At 39.9% G+C, this 17,678-nt stretch overlaps 1 protein-coding gene across 1 annotated transcript in view; it reads left to right on the top strand.

The window, feature by feature from the left end:
* The window catches only part of KCND2 (potassium voltage-gated channel subfamily D member 2), a gene marked incomplete at both ends in the record, with an annotated part of 464,273 nt that overhangs the window by 433,624 nt on the left and 12,971 nt on the right, over window positions 1-17,678 (top strand). The gene's annotated exons all lie outside the window — the stretch shown is intronic.

Raw genomic sequence — 17,678 nt, 5'->3', positions numbered from 1 at the left:
GGTGCAGACCAACTATACAACATAGACCTCTGACTCATTTCTGAGGCTTTCCTGGGCATCCACCTTCTGGAGCATTAGAGACAGAGCACTCTCATAACTGAGCTAGCTTGACTGTTTCAAGAGGATCTTGGTTGGTGGAGGTGGGTCCCGTTGGTGTGTCATGTCTCTCTGCTTACACATGGCAGGGATTTGGCAGAGTGTTCCAAGTTAGGTGATCTCTGTTGTCCCAAAGTTAGTTCTCTTTTGCTTTTTGTGTGTGTGTGTGGATTTTTTTTTGTGTGTGTGTGGTACGCGGGCCTCTCACTGTTGTGGCCTCTCCCGTTGCGGAGCACAGGCTCCGGATGCGCAGGCTCAGCGGCCATGGCTCACGGGCCCAGCCGCTCTTGGGCATGTGGGATCCTCCCAGACCGGGGCACGAACCCGCGTCCCCTGCATCCGCAGGCGGGCTCCCAACCACTGCACCACCAGGGAAGCCCTGCTTTTTGTGTTTTTGTTCTGTTTTGTTTTATGCGGGGCTTTTTAGGGTTGTTAAGGTTCGTTTTGGGGAAAAAAAAATTGGTAGTTGTGTAAGCAGGTAAAGTAAGAAAATCTTCAAGGTTGGTTCTGCCCCTCTGAAATTACTTGTACTTCACATATCCAGTTAATGAAAGAATAGAAAATATTGCTACACTTACCTCTTTGTGTCCAGTTAACTGCTGGCTACTCTTCTTATCTGGATCCATTACCCCATGAGAGTGAGATGCTCCTACTCTCAGAAGAAGACATCACCATATGAAGAGTGGATGTTCTGTACACAAAGGCATGAAAACAGCTAAAACAAACTCATCAAAATCATCCTCAAATTCCCTTACTTGCTATGTCAGGATGCTGGAATTGCAATTACTGCAAGATTACATTTGTTTCTGAGTAGAAAAGTTGGGAGGAAGTTAAAACAGCACATTGCGTATATCATGAGAAAGATCATAGAGCTTAAAATTAACACATACTCCCATGACCCCACATCCTCTTTCATTAATGGTACCATGTTTCAGTAGGTATGTAGTGATGACTCTTCACAGGCACCAAAATTTTCTCTGACTTGACATTAAAGCTAACATGTAGCTTTCCATGTGTTCTCTACTTGCTATCTTTACTGAAAACCACCTGTGTACTTGTTTGACTTTTGTGATTAATTAATGATTAGGGAGTTAAACTTATATCTTACCTAATCAATTTGGTTTAAAAAAACTACTTCATTTTATTTTAGATGTGAAATTTGTTTGACTTCACTCAGATAAATTTCCTCCTTGCCTACTCACTTAGTAAGCCTAAGCAGAATTCCACTCAAAATTATATTTCTAGGCTAGCAGGAGTTTATAATTACCTAGATTCATTCTTATTTCAAATCTTCTGTAATCTTTGGGATGTTTCAACAAGAAAGCCTCACTAAGGTGATAAAAATATTTTTTTCACATCTTATTCCTTCTAAATGATAAAATAATTAGCATCAAACTGTGTATAAACCATGTAAATTAAAAACCATGAATAGAGTTAGGAAGTTATATTAAAACTTGTTTTTTTCTGATTTCATTGAATCGAGTTTCACTGAAGAAAAATGAAACATGTTGGCCACATTCCCTTTTTGACTTCCCTACATTAATTGGCTTATTGGGTTCTCCGCTCTCTTCTTTGCACAGAGCAAGGTTTCATAAATGCATGTTGACACGCCCACTGTAGGCTTATGCAGAAGGATTAATCCTCCATTGTGTAGCAGTCAAGTCCTATTCAGTGGTTTGTCTGCAAAGATCAATACAGGGTCTCTAAGGCATGATGGCTGGTTCCCTTCACTCCTGCTAGACAAACAAATGCCCCTTTAAAAGTCAGTTCATGAAAAAAGCTTTTTCTAGACACAACCAGCCCTGGGTAGAACTTTCAAACAGTCCAAGTTTGGACTTCAATGCTGCAGGCTTCATTGCTGGGCCCTATTTCCTTCTTTGAACCTTTCTTTCCCCATTAAAATCTGCCTTCAAGAAACAATTTGATATATAAATTTAATCCCAAAGAGATACAAATGAGTTCAAAGGCTTAATGTGTTAGCACTCTCGAGAATAGTTGTACTTTAGCAAAGAGAAGAATTCTTAGGCAAAATAGGTTGCTCGTCTTGGAATTTAAGTAATTCAAAGAGCATGAGAGACAGGAAGTTGTCAGGAAGGTATCTCAGCATCATCAGAGGCAGGGACTTATTCCACCTCCTCAGAAGACCATCCTTGCTGCTAGGAGTTGCCTGGGAGCCTCTTAACAACGTATATCCTTTCTTTTGATTGTTTGGCTCACTCCTTTTTATTCTTCCAGACTCAGTTCCAATCTGCCTCCTTTCCAAATACTTGTGGACGTATTTCCCAAGTACACTCAACTCCCGAGGAATTCCCCAGTTATTTCTATTATGGTGGTAGTCACTTGTTATTTCCTGTGCAGGCTCTCTCCCTACTAGAAGTCACTAAGGACAAGGACTGCTGCTTTTAGCTCTGCCTTCCCACACTTAGCAGAGGTTTTGGAATATAGTACATCCTCCTCCCACCCTCTGTAGCAATATTATGTAAAGAGTAGACAGCAGGAATTCCCTGGCGGTCCAGTGGTTAAGACTTGGGCTTTCATTGCCATGGACCCAGGTTCAATCCCTAGTCGGGGAACTAGGATCCCACAAGCCATGCGGTGCGGCCAAGAAAGAAAAGAAAGAGTAGACAGCAAGCCAGCAATCAACCTGTTTCCCCTTTCATCTGCTTTACACTCATTGACACCAGTAGTGATGGAGGGGGTTGTGATGGGAAAGGGGCAGATGAGCTGGGATACAGAGGTTCCGCTACTCTCTTCCCTCCACAAGTACATTTTTAGAGTCAAAAATTACAAAATGGGGGCTCCCCTGGTGGCGCAGTGGTTGGGAGTCCGCCTGCCGATGCAGGGGACACAGGTTCGTACCCCGGTCCGGGGAGATCCCACATGTCGCGGAGCGGCTGGGCCCGTGAGCCATGGCCGCTGAGCCTGCGCGTCCGGAGCCTGTGCTCCGCAACGGGAGAGGCCACAACAGTGAGAGGCCCGCGTAAAAAAAAAAAAAAAAAATTACAAGATGTTTGAAGAAATATGTCTAACAGTATTGAGGAAACATTTAGTTGAATGGTTTCAAACTCTTCTACAGGAAAACAACACTTAACCTTTCCGCAGTGAGTTGATTACACAAAGAATGGCCCCTCTAAGTCAGAGGTTGATAGAATACGACCCACACGTCCAGTACAACCCATCTCCTGTTTTTGTACCACTTGGGATTTTAGGAGAGCATTTACATATTTAAATGGTTAGGGGAAGAAAATCAAAAGAAGAAGAATATTTCTTGACACATAGAATTATATGAAATTCAAATTGCAGGGCCCATAAATAAAGTTTTTATTTATGGGCACAAATTTTTATTGGATTATAGTTACCCTCATTCATTTACGGATTATCTAGGCCTGTTTTTGCACTACAACAACAAAGTTGAGTAGTTGTGACAGAAGCCATATGTCCTGCAAAGCCTAAAATATCACCATCTTGCCCTTTACAGAAAGAGTGCTCTGAATGAGCATGTTAGGAACAACATAGGCAACCTAATGACATTATTTACCTCTCATTTAAAAATAGTTCAGAAACAACTGAGAATGAGGAAAGGAGATTCACTTAGGGTTGAAGAGAGTAAACCATTGGGGCGTTCCTCCTTAGTGTGACTAGTAGAGGTCTAAACAAGATAATTAACGATGTTTCCAGCAGAAGTTAGATCAGATAGAGCTCAATGCAAACAATAACCTTAGGCATCTTGAAGGTAAGAGAAAATATACTAAGTATTTAGAAACCTGAGATAATGAGAGTTCAATTGTTTGTTTATTGCTCTAACTTCCTTCCTTAACCGTGAGATCTTTGGGGAAGAAAAAAAAAACCAAGTGTTGAATTTATTATCAGTATCGAAGTACCTCACTCACTATAGGAACTAGATAAATTTTTGAGTAAGAAAGGGAGAGAGAAAAGAAAGGAAGAAAATGTATTTAAGAGGAATATTTGCTTTTAGCTTTCTTCATTTACTTTAACTTATTTTTTCTTTTTTATATGTGGAAGTTCACTACTTTAAGTAAAAAGCACTTCAGGTGCTTTTATCCAAGCAGACAATTTTATTTGTATGTATAAAACCACAAGCAAATGTTTCAAGGAATATTTCAAGAAATGTTACTTCTGCCGTTTCAGGTTTCAGCCTCGTTTTCTCATAGTGAAGAATCAAGCACCATTGATCACATAGTGACTGCTTTTAGAGGTTAAGGCCCTGTGTTGTAAAGGCTTTACTCTATAGCCGTAAATAAACAGTTATTATAAACTCTCATTAGTGGTAGAAACATCAGGTTGTCAAATTTTAAGAGTATTCCAGCTTTCCATGTTATTGACATCTATAAGGGGACCACTATGTACTTTTTAATTTAAAGCAGACATCGTTTATTATTTTATTGCCAAAACCCTCATCCACAATCTTATATTTTCCTTTAAACATAAGAATATATTTTCTGTACTTAAATTTATAACAGCTAGGCTCTGACATGTTTAGCTATAGACTTTCATTACTAGAATAAAAAACAACAACAAAAATAACAACAACCAAAGCAGATACTTCTGCAACAAAGAGGCTGACAAGCAACTAACCTAATTGTGGAACTCTATTCATTTTGGAAAGTAATTTGGTTTCACATCTATTCACCTGCCCTTCAAATATGCTTTAATTTATTACTAATGGCATTCTCAATGATCTGTTGAAGGCTACAAACTCTGAAATGATTTATTCTAATTAAGAGCCTCTTGTCAGCACTTACCACAAGACTTGGAAGCCACAAGGGACCAGCTTTTATTACACATTGTGCCCAATTTCATACACGTAGAACATTTTCCAGTCATCTGATCTAATTGGACATCTCTATAAGATGGCTTTATGTTTGGCACTTGTTTTCTCACTCCGTCAAAACAGATATTTTGGTTCTTCAGCTTATTCTCAATTTACGATGGATTGAAGCACACATATTTGATAGAAACTGAAATACCTCAAGCCTGCCCTAGAAGAAGGTCCAGCTGTCCCTTAGTCCTTAGGGTAGGAAGCCTGATGTGCTTGTGATGTTTCCAAAAATAAGATGGCATGACACATGGCACTGCTACCCAGAGAGTTCCTATCAGTCTCACTACCAGGATTCTAATTCTGGTAAAATGTAATTTGCTGCTTTTTAGGGGAGCTCTGGAGTCAATCAACCAAATAACAGCTCTGCGTCTGGGTCATAACATCTTGGAATCAGAACGGACCTTAGCAGTGAGCTGTGGTGAAGTGGGCAGAGACCTGCTTTGGGGCGAAAAAGCCCTGGGTTCCAGTTGGATCATGCCTTTTACTAGCTACACCCTAGTGGTCTGCATTTCCCAGGCTGGCTTGTGAGCTGATTTTTTGCCAAGCAGGCCAAAGGGAGATTGGAAGGGGATGGAGGAGGAACCAGGTTTCCTTCTCTGCATCTTCTAAGGCAGCAGTTAACCCTTTTCAGTGGCTCTTCTTCCTTCCCAAAGACCTGGTAAGGACCCAGCTTCCATCAGGGTCTCTGCCCTTGAGCTCAGCAAGCTTCCTCCTCCTTTGCCCCTGCAACCTCATGGTGGAATGCCTTCGGGCTGCTGTGACCCCCTGGGTTAGACTCCAGTCCTGTCTCAGCAAATCCACCTCCACCCCGCCCCCCCACCCCCAAAAAGAATTCCCTTCATTAAGTCCATTCTGTTGTAAATACTTGAGGTCCTTTCTGTTTTCCTGCTTAGACCTTGAATACAAACAATACTATTTTAAAAGTAAGGTATTGTGCCTATAATCTAACCTCATTTCCAGAAAAATTAAGTACATAGGAACATACAAAAAGATGTAAGAAAGTATTAGTGTGCTTGGAATGTGAGATATATTCTGGAATTTTTTTAAATTTTAATTTCTAGTTTCAACTTATTTTTACATAATTGGTTTCCTCTTTTTCCTTAAAATAAAACTTCAGGAAAATAATGTTTTATAGAAGTTTCTTTTTAGTTGGTTTATGTTTTAACGGGTGCACCTTTTTGTTTCACTGTAAATTTTTGAAGCTAGATCCTATCACAGGAGAATTTTCATATAGGAATCTGACCAGTTAGGACTATAGAGGTAGAGACATATATTTATTTAAGACCCTCTTCATTTATGTTTTTTCAGGATATGCCTTAACTTACATAGGTAATAGAAAAAATGATCATTCAATCAATGCTTTAATCTCCTAAGAAGAGGTGAAAGAATCTAAACACAAAATGAATATAGTATCTTCATTCAATTTTAGAAAATAACTTTATCTCACACTGAACAGAATAGAATTGTTCTCCAAAAGCATCTTTAATGTAAATATAGGCCCTTGGATTCTCATCAAAAACAAAGTTTGTTTAAGGATATAGAAACTTTCTAGGTTAAATTGAAGACCAGAATTTTAGTGGAAGTGCCTGGCTGTCTTTGGGAGGTTAAATCACAGCTTCTCCAATCTCACTTCCTACTATATTTAAACAGCTGTGACTATTTGCGTGAGGCATAATCATATTAAATTATTTTTGCTTAAAGAATTTTGGAATTTTTAACAGGAAAGAAGTGACTTTCCTGGTCAGTGACTGGGCAGAATGATGCATAGATAGGGAGGTTACAAGGCAGACATCTGACCTGGCTGTATGCCTCGTGAGAAACTGTTCGGTGCTAGTGAGCTCCAAACTGGGTTCTCACCTTCACTACAAGACAGGAGGAGCCCAGCACCTGCCCAGGGTGGTCAGCTGAGTGAGGGGTGCCAGGCCATTCATGGAACTGCCACTAGATCACGCTATAGACAGAATGTGCCCCCCCCCCAAATTCCTATGTTAAATCCTAACACTCACTGTGGTGGTATTTGGAGGTGGGGCCTTTGGGAGGTGATTAGGTCATGAGGGTGGAGCCCTCATGCGTAGGATTAGTGGCCCCAAATAGCTCCCTCCCTCCTGCTGCCATGTGAGGACATGCAAAAGGACAGCCATCAGTGAACTAGGAGGTGGGTTCTCACCAGACACTAAATGTGTCAGCATCTTGACCTTGGACTTCACAGCCTCTAGATCTACAGAAATGACACAGCTTGTGTTTGCTGCGCCACCTTTTCCCTCAGACACTGCTGCTGCCAAGTCAGAACCTAATTGCCTGCAAGACAAGCAAGTCTTATCTCCAGTACAATTAGAATTGCGTGCGTTCCTTTTTGTAAAATTTAAAGAGTAGGTAATAGGAGGCAAAATTATCAAGGCTTCCTGGGTGGAATTAGAAACGAGATGTGTTAGGTCATTACTGGATAATCCGTATTTTTTAAAGTACAGTTCAAAATAAAATAGGTAAATACTTGAAGACATCTTAAAGGTCTCATGAGGCCTATAACAGCTAACAGGTTTTTAGACTGTGTAAACTCAGGTGGAAAAAAATATTAAAACTTTCATGATAAACATCTCTACTTCATGCTTTTATTTAGCCCAACTGAATTCTCCTCTAAGACTGGCGCTGCAGGCAAAATCCTGGGGACCAACTCCTCCTTCTTCCAGTGGTAAAGGCACTTCAGAGTCTGAATGCATTGTAAACAATGAATAATTTTGGTGGTGTTAGCAGAGGAGATCAGTGGCTGGTTATAAGAAAACAGACTTACGAGCAGAACTGTCAAAATGGCACTGGGATTTGGCTCCCTGGGTGACAGCCCGCAGTGCAGCAGCAGTGACTTAGAACCAGGAACAGTGGGGAGCTTCCTCCCACAGAGTTACCTTTCAAAGGACAGCTGCAGCAGGTAACTGAAGAAAGTTCCCAGTGTGAGAGCAGCTCTGACCGTTGAAGATGAAACCCCTTGGGATGCAAAACCTGAACACACAAGAATTTGGAAATTGGTACCATCAGCCCAGAGCCAAGATGACCAGGTATTTGCAGGGACCTTGACTTGCTAGACGGATTAACTTTCTTCTGGTGGAAGATAAGCATATCTCCTCCAATATACTCCCAGGGCATAACCAGAAAGGACTTTGTTTAAAAAAATGGGTACCAAACAATGACATTTTCAGAGAATTGCTGATGCTCACTATCTAATATTAGCAGCATCCTCGAGAAGACTAGAGAGATGTGGAAGGACTTAGCCATTTCCCAGGATGATATGTGAGATTCAGAGAAGCATGAATCATATGTGTTCAAATTGCTGGGCACTTGAGGATTGCGAAACCTGTCAAATTTGAAGGGATTTGTATTTTGAAATTCCGGCCGGATACATGTTGGTTAAGCATGTGACAATGGAAAGCCGGTTGGAACTGAAAAGTGTCAGGTCTCTTGGCTTCTCTGTTCATTTTAAATCATGTAGGTTAAAAATAATTTCTCTGGGTATAAAAAGTAAGGTTAATTGACAGTGTAGAACTGGGTTATTCTGGGCATATCATCTAAGTATCCGAAGAGGAATTTAGACAAATTGAGGAGATGAGATGGTGCTGGGTGTGGAGAAGAAAAGGAAATCTGATGAAGAGAAAAAGAGCAGGAAATGTGTACTCTCCTTCACTCCCTCCCATATTTATTGTTTACCATCAAACCTCTCCCTGCAGGATTTATTTAAGCAGTAAACATTTATTGAGTTTCAACTATTTGCTCAGCACTTGGACAAGGTGTGTGCTAGACTTGGGTTTATAATGGTGACGTGATCCTTGACCTCCTGGACCTCCTAGTTTAGTGGGAGAAAAAAGACCTGTAAGGGCTTCCCTGGTGGCGCAGTGGTTGAGAGTCCGCCTGCCGATGCAGGGGACACGGGTTCGTACCCCGGTCCGGGAAGATCCCACATGCCGCGGAGTGGCTGGGCCCGTGAGCCATGGCCGCTGAGCCTGCGCGTCCGGAGCCTGTGCTCCGCAACCAGAGAGGCCACAACAGTGAGAGGCCCGCGTACCTCAAAAAAAAAAAAAAAAGACCTGTAAGAAAACTAATTGTGCTCTATTAGTTGCAAGCAGCATGGGAGGCATTGAAGAAGGAGGCTTTACTCTTACTGGACAGAGAGAAAATTGTCAAGAAGTTCTTCAAATAAGAACCAATGCCTTTAAAAAAATAAAGAAAGAAAGAACTGATGCCTGATCTTTGTCACAGTAAATTAGTTCACCCAAACGATTTATGCAAAGGAGAGTATTCTAGAACGAAAGTGTATACACAGACATAGAGGAATGGAGGGAGGTAGTACATTTCAGTAATAGAAAGTTATTTGCTCCAGTTAGAGCGTGAGGGGTATGGGGGTGAGCAGTGGAAGCTGGGGGCCAAGTCATGAAGAGCTGTGTGAATCATGCTAAGAAGCTGGCGCTTTTTCCTGCAGGTGATGGAGAGACAATGAAGGCTTTCATGCAAGAGAATGACATGATCAGACTCTAAGATATGTGAGGGTGAAAGGATAGCTTCAGGCAACAAAGACTAGGATCCAAGAGCAAGGGAAAGTATTTCCGGTGGTCCCACAGCTGGGAAAGCCAGCTCCAGGGTCGTTTTGTTTTTAATATGCATGCCTCACAATAATCAATTGTACATATATTTTCATAACTTTTTTAAAAACGAAGAATAAAGTAAATGTGAGAATGGGGGCTCTGACAAGACTACTTTGAAAATAACAAAGCATTCTTTAAAGAAGACTATAAAGGCTTTTACTGATGATATTTATTTGGGTAAAAAATGTTTTATTAGGATATTGGGTCAGGGTCGTATGGTTTATTTGCAGCCTTTAAAGTCTCATTTGATCATTTAATAGGCTAAAATCAAGAGAAAAAATAGAAGACAGAAAAGAATTTGTGTTTGAAAAGGGCACAAGCTGGAGGAAGTTAGTGAGCCCCTGAAATCTTGTGTTGAGAGCTTAGTGTACAAATGGGAGTAAATGTGCCGAAAGAATCTGTCCTTTCCTCAGTTTTCTCCTTTTCTATACACAAACCCAATCCTTTAATTCCCCCTAATTTTTTACACTAAAAGCCTCGGTTAAAGGGCTCCTTACTGAAAATAATGCTTCAGTGATATTTCACATTACAGAAATGTACGTATCTTTCTACAGGAAATAGAAAATGCTGTCAGAATTCTGTTCCCTCTTTTTGGAAACACCCTAAACATAGATAATCTATGACATTGGTGAGGTTTTGTCCTGTTCAGCTTTCCAGAGGAATAAGATGCCCAAAATATAGCCTAAATATTGAATGTGTGTAGGCAAAGATAAGGAATCAGTACAGGCAATTTTCTGGAAATAGTTCTCTCTCTCCCTCAGCTTGTGAAAACCAAGAGATGCTGATTTCCAAACTTTCATTTAGGTTTTTATGCCCCCTAGTGGGCATTTCGTATTTCTGCAGTTGTAAAATAATGCTGGGATTTTCACAACATTTCCTTTGTGCAGTGTGTTCAAACTGTTTATACTGACAAAGTGATATGTCCTTAAATATTCAAACTATACATTTTAAACATTATTTTGACTATTACACTTTCAATAATTTTATAAAAGGTCTGACAACCTTCAGGAAAATGCCTGTGAAGACAGAAACTATCATAGAGTTCCGTGACCCACCTGGATTTTACTCATGAATTCCTTAAGAATCCATGGACTCCTGGCTAGGAACCTCTAATTATGGGAATAAGGGCTTACTCTAGCTGCCCCTTTCATTTAGTAGATGCTAAGATTATTAATGTTGTGAACAGTGGAAAAAGTAAAAACAAAAAATACACTTAAAAAAATTAGTTCAAGGGGCTTCCCTGGTGGCGCAGTGGTTGAGAGTCCGCCTGCCGATGCAGGGGACACGGGTTCGTGCCCCGGTCCGGGAGGATCCCACATGCCGCAGAGCGCCTGGGCCTGTGAGCCATGGCCGCTGAGCCTGCGCGTCCGGAGCCTGTGCTCCGCAACGGGAGAGGCCACAACAATGAGAGGCCCGCGTACCACAAAAAAAAAAAAAAAAATTAGCTCAAAATTTGGTTTAGATTTAAAGAAACAGGAGAAGACAGAGAATACTCTAAATAACTATATGTGTTAGATAATCAAAAACAATGGTCAAATTTTCCACACAGCTAGGATAGTATAGTGACTGATCCTGCAGGAAAAGAGGTGGAAACAAAATCAAGGCAGCTTTTTAGGCAAACATTGATTTTACCGTGTCAAAGTAATACCAGGGCCCCTCTGGCAAACAAGTTCTGTACCATAAGCAGGTGTCATATAGCAACACTTTTAAAAAAGCTGTTTGCTATTTGCACACATTGCAGCTACTATAAAAATTATCCATCAAACTGTGATCCTTCTAGAATACTAAGCTGATGGCAGGAAAATTCATGAATAACATAGCTACTGAGACCCTAAGGGGTAGAATTATTAGTTGAGAAGTGATCCAGCTTCCACGTCAGAAGAAATTATTTCTCGGACTTCTCTGACTAGCAGTCAGGTCTAGGAGAAATATTCAAACGCAAAATCAGTAATTAAAACACACATACAAACACACACAACCACACAATCAGCTAAGTGCTTTTACCAGGATGTTATTATACATGTCGCTTACTTTTATCTAATTATTTAATTAGATGTCTTAGTCCATTTGGACTGTTATAACAAAATTTCACAGATTAGGTAGTTTATAAGCAACAAAAATGTATTTCTCAGAGTCCTGGAGGCCAAGAAGTCCAAGGTTATGGCGCCAGCAGATGCTGTGTGGTGGCGGGTGAGGCCCATTTCCTGGTTCACAGACGGCCCTTCTCTGTGTGCCTTCATGTGCCAGAAGGGGCTAGGGAGCTTTGTTGGGTCTCTTTTTACAAAAGCATGAAGCCCGTTCACGAGCGCTCCACCCTCATGACCTAATCATCTCCCAAAGGCCACCCCCCGGACCCCACCGCCTCCTAACATCATCACAGGGGGCATCAGGATTTCAACTTATGAATTGTGTATGGGGTTGAGGAAGCATGTAAACATATCATAATCGTAGCAGATACCTAGTTTTCAAATACTTCTAACCCCAAATCCTGATTTATGTTCCATACAAAGTTGTTGGGTTTTTTTTTAATACTAATGTAGTAGCCGAAATATAGTATTTATTGAACTAGCACCTGCTGGATACAACGTACAGGATGTCCTGGACTTCAGTGCAACTGCACAGAATCCATTCACTCTGTCCCTTATACCTAGCAATTTAAGACTTTTTCATTGTAAAAAAGAAAAAGGGAGAGCAAGAGATTGAATTACAGTAAGCCTCAAGGTTTATTTTCAAATCAGCATTTCCTTCCTGTTATACGAAGATCTTTTCTACCTTTATAATTATTCATAAAATTCCTGGGTTTTGTTTTCTTTCTTGGTATCCATGGGAAATAGTTTCACAGATGGAAAGTCATGCCTTAGCTGGGGAGGTTTGCCTTATATAACATTTCTCCTTTATCCAATGAGCCTACGTTTATACTCTTCAAATAAAAAGAGAAGAAAAAATAGAACTGTGTGAATAGGACTAAGAAGCTAGAAGTATTGTGTTCACACTGTGTTAAAACAGTCAAGGAAATTGTTCTCCATTGGAGATCTAAATGTTTTTAGCCATATGATTTCTGGAGACATGCCAAAAATGGAAAATTTGAGTAGATATTAGTAAAATTTGGTTTACACCGTATTATGCTTAAAAATTATTTAGACTTTCTATCCTATTTCAGTATTACTTGATAAATTGGGAAGATGGATAGTTAGATTGATAGATAGATGATATATTCATTCTATCTGATTGTCTGAATTAACCAGATTTACCACTTTTGGGCATTGAATGCATGCCAGAATTCAAGTACTTAGCATGAAACTTTTGGATAATATTAGAGATTAAAATCTTCTAGAATCAACAATTGAAACTCTTCTTGAGAAATTGGTCTTCCACTCAATATGATCTTTAACATATGGCAAAATATGTAATTTTAACCAAGTATTTTGGGGCAGTAAGTACATGTTTAGAATTAACATTTTTATGTGAATGACACCTCCATATTGTACCTTTTAACTGATGTAAGGAGGAAAGGGAGCAATAAACATAAAGTTTGGCAGATGTTCAGGGTGAAAAAGGAGCAGAAAGAAACTGGAGTGACTCTATATGGTGAATGTGGGAGAAAGAAGGAAAAGATAGAAGAGTAGAAGTAGGGGGAAAGCTTCCCTTCTATTAACAAAGCTCAAGTCTACTCATTTTTCATTACGTAAAACTAATTGGTAGTTTTTCTTTTATATCACGCTATCCTCTCTACTGTTTTCTTCTAAATTTTAAGAATTCAAGATTTATCTTATTTGACTTTAGACGCCCCTCATACTCTTTGAATCAATTTCATTTAAATATAGAAAAAGATGTCTCTGTGGAAACAAAACCACATCTATGTAACTTTCTAGTGTAACTCTTTTTGGAAAATGGATTTTTGAAGACTTGAGGCATAATATTAAATTCTGAAGAAAACAAGAGTAGCATATATAATACTGCTGGGCTTAGCATAAATTTAAGAATAAGGAGTTGGGAAAAGTGAGGTGTGTTTTTATAGGATAGATAAAAAATAAAATACCAACCGGCAAACGAGTTGCCTAGGATAAGAATAATCATTAAAAGGTGGCGGTACTGTAGGCAATACGTAAACTTCAGAATGATCATGTGGCCACGATAAGTGTCACTTCGCATTATGAAGTTTTCTGTGCTAGGCCTTTCCTCCACTGAATTTCAGAGATATGATTCCTGAGGTCTGTAAGGCTATTTTGCTTCTTACTACGAGTTGGAGTTTGAATACTAGTCAAAAGACCCTTTGTTGAACAAAGGAAAGCACCTGGTTTGCCAGAGAGCTATTTCCCATCCCTAGCAGATTCTGTGCTCAGTTACAAGTTTGCAGGTAAAAATTACCTATTTCGATTCTCAAGGTCATTCCCAAGTGAGAAGAGAGACCAAATGGACAATGTAAGAACAGATACAAATCACACTGAGCATTTTCCATGATTCTCCAACAGAGTCAAATGAATGAAATGTGCTTCAAATATTACAAATATCAACAATAGTTGAATCTTAATAAGGACAGGGGGCCAAGGAGAAGAGCAGAGAGGGTAGTAGATTCAGTATCAAGGGGTGTATGGAAGGGGGCAGCAGGTGCTCCTTTGCAATCACCCAAGCCTTGGGCTGTCCTTGCATGAGTAATCCCAGGGCAGCCTGGACTACCTTAATATCCTGCTGGTTCCTCTCCCTTGTACTTTCACCATCTCCCTCAGCTTTGGCTACCATCCTAATTTCCTGTAATGTGTGAAAGATCTGTCTTTCCACCCAAGAGTAGAAAGATGAGAGATATTCCCACCAATGAGCACTGTATTCTCACTGCCTCTTCCCACCGTAATCATTGCGGTACTGGTCAGTCATCTCAAATGTTCACTTTCTTGATTGTGAAGGAAATCTGGATTACAAAACAAACATGACAAAGGTAAATAACAGATATAACTGTATTTGATGCAGATTAGCATGGCTATATGACATTAAACCACCCCTTTTGTATCTGTTATCTCTTTCCCCTTATGGATCCTTCTAGATGGGAATTTGCTGCCTTTCAGCAAGCTGGTTTATATCCTTACTTTCTCCCCTTTTGTTACAACACGAACGAGATATTTCATTTTACCCATTTTCCCCCCTCTGAGTAATGAGTTCAGTTTCGGCTTTATTCAAATTATAATCTCTGTTTATATTCAAAAAGGATTTACAGTGATTATTTTTCTAGTTGAATTCCAGGCACCTCATCAAAAATTGCTTTCTCAGGGAAACTTGCTTTATCATTTGGCCCAGAATCCCTTTGACTGAATCCCTCAGAATCTATTTTCTCCCTTCTTCTTTTAGGCGTGGCCTTTCTAAGGGCATGATTACCCCCCTCCCTATCACCACCATCACCTGCCATCTGAGTTTACCAATCTCTCTTCTTAAAGTCTTACTGAACTTTGGGTTCGGTTTAGCCCTTAATTTTTTCTAATAATCACAAGTATGCTGACCTTGCCCACTGGGTGACATAGTGAGCCTAAAATACAAAAAGTAGTTAATAAATAGTAATTTTAAAAAATCTCTTAGAAAGAGGCAGGAAAAACTACATGATGGATTCATTTAGCTATTTAATTTATTTTAAAAGGTTTACTTTAATTATCGATACATGGACTTAATGCTTATCTTCCCTGGCTATAACAAATAGTTGAGTTTTATTTACTTTCCTTTTTGAGAGACACTTTGTAGATCCTAACTGTTAAACATTAAAATCAAATCTCCTTTTTGAAAAGCTGTTTTTAAGTATGCATGTACATATGGGGAGTATGTGTGTTATAGATTTCTTCAGAGCTCATGCATAGTCAGTGCAAAAAGAAAGAAGATATTTATAAATTATCGCCGGGCACTCATGAACTGTGGTGAACATGGTAATTGGCTCATATGCGCAGCATTGTATAAAAAGTTGATCTTCCACTGGCCTATCCTTATGGTAAGAAGGACCTCAGGCCTTTTACGCTCACCTTGTAATTTCCTTTAGTTTTGACTGTTTCCTCACTCACATAATCTTCAGATTATGATTTAGCTTCCCCGATGGACTATGGAAAGAGACCCTGTTTCATGTGGATGCAGCATTCCAGTTCTTGGGTTGTTTTTTTTCTTTTACTGTAAATTAATACTGTCGTTCTGATGCCAGAACCGTGTGGGAATTTTAGTTACAGTGAATTAGCTCAACTGCTGATCAAACACTGACAAGAATGAGTCACTGAGCCTTCAAAGCAGAGGACTAGAGCCTGGAACGGGGTCACAGAATGAAGTGCTAGTCAGTACAACCTGCTGTCACTCTCAGCAGCCTTTCCTGGGCCAATTCTTCTGCAACTTCCATCTCCATATTGACACATAAATGTGTTCCCACAAAAAACAATGTTAATTAGAATGATCGTTTCCTAGCTCACCCTTCAAGATACAGTGTATCCCCAGGTACTGTCAAACTCCCTAAGTCTGGATTCCAGTATCTGTGCCCTGTTTCTAAGGACTAAACTCTCAGTGCGCTGAGCACCCTGGAGCCCTGAAGCAAGCAGGGAGTAGCTGGAGCTCCAGAGGTGCAGCTGGGCAACTTCTGCAATACTATGATCAGAAGATCTCCTTCTTGAAACTAATAGAATGTTATATGTCACTTATATCTCGATTAAAAATGCATATATCAAATCGATATGTTGTCCACCTGAAACTAATATAATGTTATATGTCACTTATATTTCAATAAAAAAAGACCTCCTCCTTGACCCCCTCTCCAGGAATGAACTCTTAGAAGAACTCTATATCAATAAGGTAGAGAAAATATATTCATTTAACTAATATTTATTAAGAACTTGCTTTGTGCTAATGAGATACAAAATAGAACAGCTCCAGCTTTATCAAGGTTATATTCTCATGTCAGCAGGGCATGTGGGGAGCTAAAGAATAAACACATGAACAAATTAGGAAGTTTCATGTGTTAATAAGTACCATGAAGATAGTCAAATGGGAAGGTGTTATAGAGAAAGACTGGGGGAAAAGAATACCACTAAGGGGAAGATGGCCAGAAAATACCTTCTGGAATGGAGACAATGAAGTCTCAACCTGAATAATGATGATCTAGGGGCTGCACATGTGATAGAAATTCAGATGGCCAGTGTGGCCAGAGGATGGGGAGCCTGGTGGAAGATGGCGTGAAATATAGCCAGAGACTAAAGGATGTAAGCCGGTGGAGACAAGAGTGAGGAGTTTGGATTTATTTTAGTTTCAGGTTTATTAGAAGGTTTAAGCAAAGTAGCAAGAGCCCAATCTCCATTTTAAAAACTATAACTCTGGCTGTTATATTGGTATGAATTCTAACGAGGTAAATGTAGAAACGAAAGTTCAAGTAAGAAGCAATATCCATGGCTCTGGGAAGCGATGATGATGGGTTAGATTATTGTAAGATGGAGGTTGAGGAAAGAAACCCGGATGGAATATAGTTTGGTTTGGTCAGAGGCAGCAAGACTAGCTGAGAAATGAGATGCAGGGACGAAAGATGGGTGGCTCTTTCTGTGTTGATATATGAGCAACTGGGTGGTTTGTGGTTCCGTTTAATTAGAGGTGGTAGACGATGAGAGGAACAGATTTGAGGGGGCTGGAGGAAGCTAGGGAAATAAGAGTTCCTTTTTGGCTAATTTAAGTCTTAATTGGTTCTTAAACATCTAGCGGTAGGAATAATCAGAGCAGAACCCACTGTCTGATTTTCAAGATAGACATCAGGGTGTCGATGTAAATTAGTGTATCCGCAGCATGTAGATAGTTCTAAGCTATGGGACTGGATAAAATCACATAGGGAGAGGGTTTATACGGAGAAGATAAGAGGCTGAGACCTAAATTACTCCAACATTTAGAAATCAGATAAGGGAAAGGAGCCAGAAAAGAAGATGGAGAAGAAGCAACCAATGAGGTAGAAGGCCACTAAGGAAATTTGCTAACGTTGAAGCCAACAGAAAGTATTTTAAGGAGAGAGAAAACCAATCAAATACAAATAAGAGATTGAGTAAGATCATCATGGCGAAATGGCCATTGGATTTCACAAGTGAAGGTTAATGGGACCTTGGAAAGTTCACTTTTTTAAGATA

The sequence above is a fragment of the Grampus griseus genome, assembly GCF_964374135.1.
Source record: "Grampus griseus genome assembly, chromosome: 9".
In the NCBI taxonomy this organism is placed as follows: Eukaryota; Metazoa; Chordata; class Mammalia; order Artiodactyla; family Delphinidae; genus Grampus; species Grampus griseus.
Note: the sequence above shows the minus strand (reverse complement) of the source record. Positions and strands in the feature narration are given on the sequence as shown.